Source organism: Elephantulus edwardii, unplaced genomic scaffold (assembly GCF_000299155.1).
Source record: "Elephantulus edwardii isolate Elephantulus edwardi_28Jun2011 unplaced genomic scaffold, EleEdw1.0 scaffold00083, whole genome shotgun sequence".
NCBI classification, from domain to species: Eukaryota; Metazoa; Chordata; class Mammalia; order Macroscelidea; family Macroscelididae; genus Elephantulus; species Elephantulus edwardii.
In genome coordinates, this window is record NW_006399833.1 from 10,723,934 (window position 1) to 10,732,968 (window position 9,035).

The window sequence follows — 9,035 nt, forward strand, 5'->3', positions numbered from 1 at the left end:
CCAAAATCTCTGTAGATGTTCATTGAAATGAAAAATAGGTCATGGTCTTTACAATTATCTGCCATGCATCAGAAAGTTGGACAATGACTAAAGATGATAGAAGAAGAACTGATCCCTTTGAGTTGTGGTGCTGGAGAAGAGTATTAAACATACCAAGGCTCACCAAGAGAATAAATAAGTCTGTCTTGAAGAGGGTGAAGGGAAGTTTCTCCCTGTAAGGTGAGGATTTTTAATCTCCACCTCACATACTTTGGGAACATGGCCAGGAGGGACCAGTCCTTTGAGGATATCATGCTTGGAAGGGTGGAGGGTCAGGGCAGGAGAGGAAGATCTTGAATGAGATAGATTGACACAATGACTGGGGTAATGGGAGTAGGTGCATCAGAGACAGTGAGACTGGCTCCCTAATTAAAGAGCAGAAACAATTTTTGCAAAAATAGAAGGATAACTAGTAAAACATTTATGGGAACTCAAGGGAGGAAGGAGTGGGAGCAGAGGGATGAGGATGAGTAGGGACAAGAGCACAGGGTTCCACAGTTTGGTGAGCCGAAGGTGTGTGTGTGGGGGAGGAGGAAATAAGAAGGATTTGGGCAAAAAAGACAAGGTAATGATGGGTAAGGTCTAATGGTGATTAACTTTGTAAAACATAATGCATGAGAATGACTGCATACAACGTGAATGAAGAATCATGTGAAACACAATGTATATAAACTTTGTAAGCAAACAAACAAATCAGAAAACGAAAGTCCTTATTCCTGGGCCAATAAGCAACATTATGATAGGTGGAGAAAAGATTGAAATTGTCAATTATGTCATCTGACTTGGATCCAAAATCAACACCCATGGTATCAGCAGTCAAGAAATCAAAAGGCATATTACATCGGGGTGATTTGCTTTCAAGGACCTCTCTAAAGTTGTAAGAAGCTGCAATGTCAGTTTAAAAACTAAGGTATGCTTGATCCAATCTATGGTCTTTTCAATTAATCACTATGCATCTGAAAGTGGGATGATACAAGAATCAATGTCCTTGACTTGTGGCATTAGAGTATTGAATATAGCATGGGCTGCCAAAAGAACAAACAAGTCTGTTTTGAACAAAGTACAATCAGGGTACCCCTTAGGCAAAGATGGTGAAACTTCGTCTCTCACATTTTGTATATGTTGTCAGGAGGGACAAATCATTGAAACATTGGAAAAAAGAAACCATGCCAGGAAAGATGGGAGCGGGGGGAGGGGGGGGAGAGAGACCATCAATAAGATGGATTGACACATTGACTGTGACAATGTGTTCCACCTTATTAGAATTAGTGATGATGACACAGGATAGTGCAAAATTCATATCTATTGTTCATCATCACTGAGTCACAGTTAACTTGATGGTATCTAACACCAGTAATGGTCCCAGAGTGGTAAAGGCCAGCTTTTAGCCAAAGATTAGATTGTTACTGTTATGTGCCATTAAGTTGTCTGTTAGGAATGTAATTATAAAGGATGTGAACTATAAGGCTATTTGTTGATGGTTATTAATCATGAAGAACCCAGAGCATAAGTATAGGAGCCAACTATTAAAGTCCTACTTGTTGTTGTTGTTATGTGCCATCGAGTCATTTGCGACTCATAGTGACCCGATGTACTACAGCCCTAAACCCTGCTCTGTCCTGTGCCAATCGCACCATCTCTGACACACCCATCCTGATTACCCCAGTCACTGAATCAATCCACCTCATAGAGGGTCTTCCCCTCCTGTACTGTCCCTCCATCCTACCAAGCATGATGTCCCTCTCTAAGGACCTGTCTCTCCTTACAACATGTCCAAAGTATGTCAGACGAAGCCACAGAATCCTTGCCTCCAAGGAGAAGCCTGGTTTAACCCTCTCTAGGATGAATCTGTTTGTTTTCTTGGCAGTCCATGGTACATTCAATACTCTTCTCCAGCACACAGCTCAAAGGCATCAATTCTCCTTCTATCCTCCCTAGTCATTGTCCAACTCTCTGATGCATAACAAGTGATTGCAAAGACCATGGTCTGTATCAGGTGCACCTTATTTTCCAGAGAGACACCGTTGCTCTTGAGTACTTTAGAGAGGTCCCTAACCGGAGACTTTCCCATCGCAATACGTTTTTTGATTTCCTGACTGCTGGTGCCAAGGGTGTTGACCGTGGAGCCAAGAAAACTGAAGCTGTGAGCAATCTCAATCTCTTCGCCATCCATGCTGATGCTACCAATTGGTCCAGTGGTGAGATTCTTTGTCTTCTTGACATTGAACCTCAGTCCATACTGAAGGCTGCAGTCCTTGACCCTCTGCAGCAAGTGCATGAGGTCCTCCTCAGTTTTAGCAAGCAGGGTTGTGTCATCTACATAACGCAGACTGTTAATAAATCTTCCAACAATCCTGACGCCACACTACTCCTCATAGAGCCCAGCCTCTAGAAACCACTAAATGAAGGAAGTTTCTGGAATGTGGGGACAGTAATCAGGTACCTTTCTGTGGCACAGTTAAAAGGTATATATTCTATAGATGCTGTCCTTCCATCCAAGGTTTTGTAGCAAAACTATTAGTAAATAACTGTTTTCCTTGGAAGAAATAACTCTTGATTTACCTGTCTTCTGGTTAGGAACTGAATGCCTGACCATAAGAAACAAGATGACTGTGAGACCCAAAGTGTCAATCATAAATGGATCTTATTTGACTAAGGAGATCACAAGAGTGAGTGCCCAGCAGCATCCCATCATTAACTAGAAGTGACTGTAGTTAAGTTCATCCTCAAGCATCTTAATTTGTGGTTGCCTATAGTAAATGGTATTGCTTTCTTGGTTTCTGTCTCTCTGTTTTATCTGTTATTGTAGAAGAATCCCACTGATTTTTGGATATTGATCTTGTCTCCTGCTACTCTACTAAACTGTTCCACCAGCTCTGTTTTTTTTTCCAATCACAACTGAATAGATTGAGAAATTGTGGTACATTCACACAATGAAATATGTAGCACTCAGGAGCAACAATTTTTAAAAATACTATGCAACTTGGGAGAGGCTGGAGAGCATTATGCTGAGGGAACGCAGTCTCATAAGGACAAATACTGCAGAAGACCATTATTGTAAAAATAGAAGGATAACTGGTAAAACATGTATGGGAACTCAAGGAAAGGAGAGCTGAGGATGAGTAAGGGGGTAATCACAGGGTTACACAGTTTGGCGGGTGGAGGGAGAGACTTGGACAGGGTGGATAAGGCCCAATAATGATTAATTTTATAAATCATAATGCATGAGAATGATTGTATGAAACACAATGTAAATGAATAGTGTGAAACACAATATATACAAACTTTGTAAGCAAACCAATAAAAAAATTTAAAAATAAAAAAGAAGTGGTAAATACGGGCTCAGGTTTAAGCATGTTCTGAATTTGCATAGAAAGGTAGATAATTCATCTCTAAATAAAAATCTGCCTTCTTGACCAAACTTAGTTAAATAAAGTTCATGAATACAATTGACCATGATGGCAGGGTTGGAAGATACATATGGCAAAATCACATGTAAAACTATTCTGCCTACAGCCACTGCTGAGTGCTCAATCTGCCAATACCTGAGACTATTGTTGAGGAACTGATTTGTTACCATAGCGCAAGATGACCATTTAGCCATCTGGTGACAAGATAATTACATTGGTGCCCTTCCTTCACTTGGAAAGATATTTACCCTCTGTGGAACAGACACATTCTTTATATAAATTCACCTTATCAATCAATATATGCATCACCATACGTGAATTTATTAAAAATATTATTCAACATATCTTATTCAACACACAGTATTATTTGCTTTTCTATTTTATTTTTCTTTTATTGTTAAAAGACTCACATAACATGATTTTCTCCAGTGTTACCATTGATGCCTTAACTCAGAAATAACTATCCTTATATATTGGAGAAATTATCGACTATAGAATTCGTTCTTGTTCTTTCTAAGAGAAGCTCCAATGTTAATTTAAGTTATCATCTTATGGAAATTGTTGTTGTTGTTGTTGATAGCTATGTTTATAGTTGAGCACAACTCATAGTGATTCTGTGAACAAAAGCCTTGAAGCCCTTCTAAGACTATAGACATTTATCAAAGTTCATAGAGTTTCCAGGGGCATGTTGTTAGGAAGTAGATGCCGCTCCTGCTGCTCTTTAAATCAGCTACCCATATTTCCCTTTCAGAGAGATTATCGATGAATGAAGGTGAAAATAATATCTATCACTATTACAACTAATGGCCCACTCACAGAAAGTTACGTTAGTTTTTGCAAAGTTGGACTTAAGTCTCCTTGAAATGAAATGTTATATCTAACATAAGATTTTTAAAAATAAAAACTCTAGTGAATATATAATATGTAATAGAAAAAAGAAATAAGTTCCAACTACACTCGTATGCAAGAATTAACTCAAAATGTATCAAAGACCTAAAAAAGAAGACATTTAGATGTTCAACAAACAAATAAAGAAATGCTGAAAATTATTAGTTTTGTTTTTAGGTGCTGTCAAGTTGACTATGACTCACAGTGACCCTATAAAGGACAGATCTGAAAGAGATACAAATCAAAATAATAATGATATATGATCTTATCCTGGAAACAATAGCAACATTCAATAACTCAGCAAAAACCAAACTCACTTTGCATGGGTGTAGAGAGATTAGAACTTTCATATGCTGTTGGTGGGAATGTACAATGGCACAAGCACTTTGGAAAGCAGTTTGAAGCATCCTTTAAAAGTTGGAAAGAGAAAATAATTTAATTAAGCAATTATTTCAATAAGTACATTTTCTAAAGAAAATTTATTTATGCACAGTCATGTTTATTGCAGCATTATTTATAATAACAAATAAATAGAAACAATCCCAGATGGAGATAACCAGAAGAAATATGTTAGTGTGGAGTTAATTTGAACAGCTACAGATGCAAATAATGGAAGAAACAATGGAAGTCATTAAAAAAGCAAATATCCCAGAGACAACAATCTAGAAAATATATATTGATGATAAGCAACTTGAGCAGCTATGGAAGAAAATGCAAAAAAAAATGGAAGAAAGAATTGATAATATAGATAAGGAGGGACAAGGACTTAAAAAAATTCATCACGAGAGAGAGAGAGTACAGCCAACACAGTACTGGAAATAACAGAAAAACATGAAAATGCAATCCAGAATATTAAGACCAAAATGGCAGAAGTGTACAACATGCTGGTGGGACAAAAAAGTAGAGCTGAAGAGATGGAACAGAGAGTCAGTAAGCTGGACAACAAGAACCTCATAGGAAACATACTAGAAGAAAAATCAGGGATGAGAAGTAAAGAAAATGTAGAAAGCATGGGAATCATATGGGTTAACATTAAAAGGAACATCATATGTACGATTGGAATTTCAGAACTAGAGAGTGACAAGGAAGTCACTGAGAAAGTTGAGGAAGAAGTGCTAGGGGAAAAAAAATTGCCCTTGTATGTTGAATAACATGGAAATCCACATTCAAGAGGCACAATGAACACCAAATAGACTAGACTGAAAAAGAAAAATATCAAGACATATCATAGTCAAATTCTCCAAATTAAAAGATAAGGATAGGTTGGGCGGATTGTATACCAATGAAGAAGTTTATCTTTTGCTTTTCAAAGAGAGGAGTGAACTGGGGTGGGGTGGTAAAGGAAAACGCAACAGTGGATGAATGGAAATCCAAAATCTCTGTAAATGTTCATTAAAATTAAGAAAATAAAATTTTTTAAAAAGATAAGGATAGAATATTCAAATCAGCATGAGAAAAACAAAGAGTCAACTACAAAGGGGAAACAATTAGATTAAGTCCTGATTTCTCATTGGGCCAAGTAAACTAGAAGAAATTGGGATAGCATATACAAAAAGCTGAAAGAAAAGAATTTCCAGCCAAGGATCCTATACCCAGCAAAGCTCTCTATCAAATATGAAGGAGAAATTAGATCCTTTGCAGAAAAGAAGGAACTTAAGGAATTTGTGAAAACAAGACCAAATCTAAAAAAAAAGAAAAAATTAAGTGAAGTGATTTTCAGAGACACCAAAGGAAAGTAGGCAGAAACCATAGTAACCAGAAACAACAGAAAAGGAAACACAGCAAAATGGCAACAGTAAAAGCTGGCCTGACAATTATCTCGATTAATGTGAATGGATCAAATGTGCCAATTAAGAGAAAAAGAGTAGTAGAATGGAAAAACAAAACCACCAAAACCCATCAATATGTTGCCTACAAGTTGTTGTTGTTGTTGTTGTTGTTGTTATTGATTGCCTTCTAGTATAATGAGCCTATGAACCAAAGGCCTGAAGCTTTTATATAACTATTGACATTTATCAAAATTGATAGAGTTCTAGTAGGTATGTTGTTTAGGAAATGGATGCCACTCCTGCTTCCAGGAGACACATCTAAAATATGAAGAGAAAGGCAGACTCAAAATCAAAGGTTGGGAAAAAATATACTCAGCAAATGGCAACTACAAAAAAGTAGGAGTGGAAATACTAATCTCTGATAAAATAGACTAAAAATAAAAAGTGCCATAAAAGATAAGGAAGGCATTACATACTGATTAAAGGCACAAAAGTTCAAAAAGATATAACCTTGGTCTACATTTATGCACCAAATGATAGGCCTGCAAAATATATAAAACAATGGTTAACAGAATTGAAGACAGAAATACACAGCACCACAATAGTGGTAGGAGACTTCAACACACCACTATTACCAAAGGATAGTTCAACTAAAAAAAACTCAACAAAGATGTAGAAGATCACAACTACACAATCAGCCAATTTGACCTTACACATGTATTCGGGGTACTGCACCCAGCTAAAACGCAATTCAATTTCTTTCCCAGAATCAATCACATATTAGGACACAAAAAAATCCTCAGCAAATTAAAAAACATTTAATGTATACAAAGTATCATCCCAGACCACAATGCCATAAAACTAGAAATTAACCACAGGAGGATGAAGCTTGCAAAATCATGTGGAAACTAAAAAACCTCTCTGATAGAATATCATTTGGTCTTAAAAGAAATAAAGGGTGAAATTTTAAAATTGCCTTGAAACAAACAAAAATGAAAATACAACATGCCAAAACTTCTGGCATACAGCCAAGGCAGTCCTCAGGGGGCAGTTCATAGCAATAGCCATATACATAACAAAGGAAGAAAGGAGAAAAATCAATGATCTAACTCAACACCTTCATTGTATAAAAAAGAACAACAATATAATCCTACAACCTCTAGAAGAAAGGAAATTATAAGGTCAAGGGCTGAAATTGATGAGATAGAAAAGATAAAAACAATTGAAACCATCAATAATACCAGGAGCTGGTTATTTTAGAGTAAAAAAAATTGACAAACCACTGGCAAACTAACAAAAGAAAAAAAGAGAAGGCACAGCTAACTCTATTAAGAAATGATAGAGGTGATATCACAACAGAACCAGGTGAAATTAAATCGATAATATCAGAGTATTATACAAAGCTATACTCTGATAAATTAGAAAGCCTAGAGGAAATGGGCAAATTCCTTGAAATTCACCCTTTAACAGACCTATCATTTTGTGATGAAAAATTGAACAGGTCATAAAAAGATTTCCCCATAAAAAAAGTCCTGGACCAGATGCTTCACAGCTGAATTCTACCAAATATTCAGAGAAGATCTATCGCCAATTCTACTTAAAAATACTTTAAGTAGAACATTCTCAGAATCATTCTATGAAGTACGCTTTACCATAATACCAAAACCAGGCAAAGATATTACCAAAAAAGAAAACTACAGATCAATGTAATTAATGAATTTATATGCAAAAATCCTTAACAAATTGCTAGCCAATAGAATCCAAAAGCACATAAAAAACAATTCATCATGGCCCAATGAGATTCATAAGAGGTATTCAAGGATGGCTCAACATAAGAAAAATAATCAATGCAATGCACCATATTAACAAAGTGAATAACAAGAACCATATGATCTTAGCAATTGATGGAGAAAAAGTATTTGACAAAATCCAACACCCCTCATGATAAAGACACTCAGCAAAATTAGAATAGAGTGGAATTTCCTCAACATAGTGAAAAGTATATGTGCAAAACCAAGAGCCAATATAATTCTCAATGGAGAAAGACTAAAAACATTTTTTCTTGTGAGCAGGGACCAGTCAAGGATGCCCACTGTCACCACATCTACTCAACAGTATCTTGGAAGTGCTTGCTAGGGCAGTACAACAAGAGATTGAAATGAAAAGCATTCAGATCAGCAAAGAGATTAAACTGTTGCTATATGCAGATGATATGATAGTGTTCACAGAAAACTCCAAAGACTCAACAAAAAAACTGTTAGAGCTACTAGACCAATTTAGTAGTGTTGACAGGATTTAAGAGAACTCAGAGAATGATACCAAGAAAGCAATACCATTTACAATAGCCAACCACAAATTTGAGATTGTTGGGAGCGAACCTAACGAGAGATACAAAGGACCTATAAAAAGAAAACTACAGAACATGTCTGCAAGACACAATAAAAGAGCTAAATAAATGGAAAAATGTGCCCTGTTCAGGGATAGGGAGATTCAATATTGTGAAAATGACAATCTTACCAAAAGCAACCTACATATTCACTGCAATCCCAATCCAGATATCAAATTCATTTTTCAAGATCAAAGGGAAATAGTTAATTTTATTTCTAGAGCAAAGAGACCCCAAGTAAGCAAAGTACTTCTGAAAAACAAAAACTGTGGAAAGCATATAGCACTCCCTGATCTCAAAACCTACTACACAGATCTGCAGAGGCAGTTCCAGGCCGGGGCTTGAGACCCAGCCTTCTTGTCTGCTACCACTGCAGGTACTGACTACAGTTCCCAGAGGTCTGTGGGGAAACGCCATCTTTGTAAACTTGGACTTTGCTGGGAGATCTGCAAGGACACCAGAGGCAGTTCCAGGCCGGGACTTGTGACCCAGACACCCCACACCCATTTAGGAAGACAATCATATTTGCCACATCTATAAGAT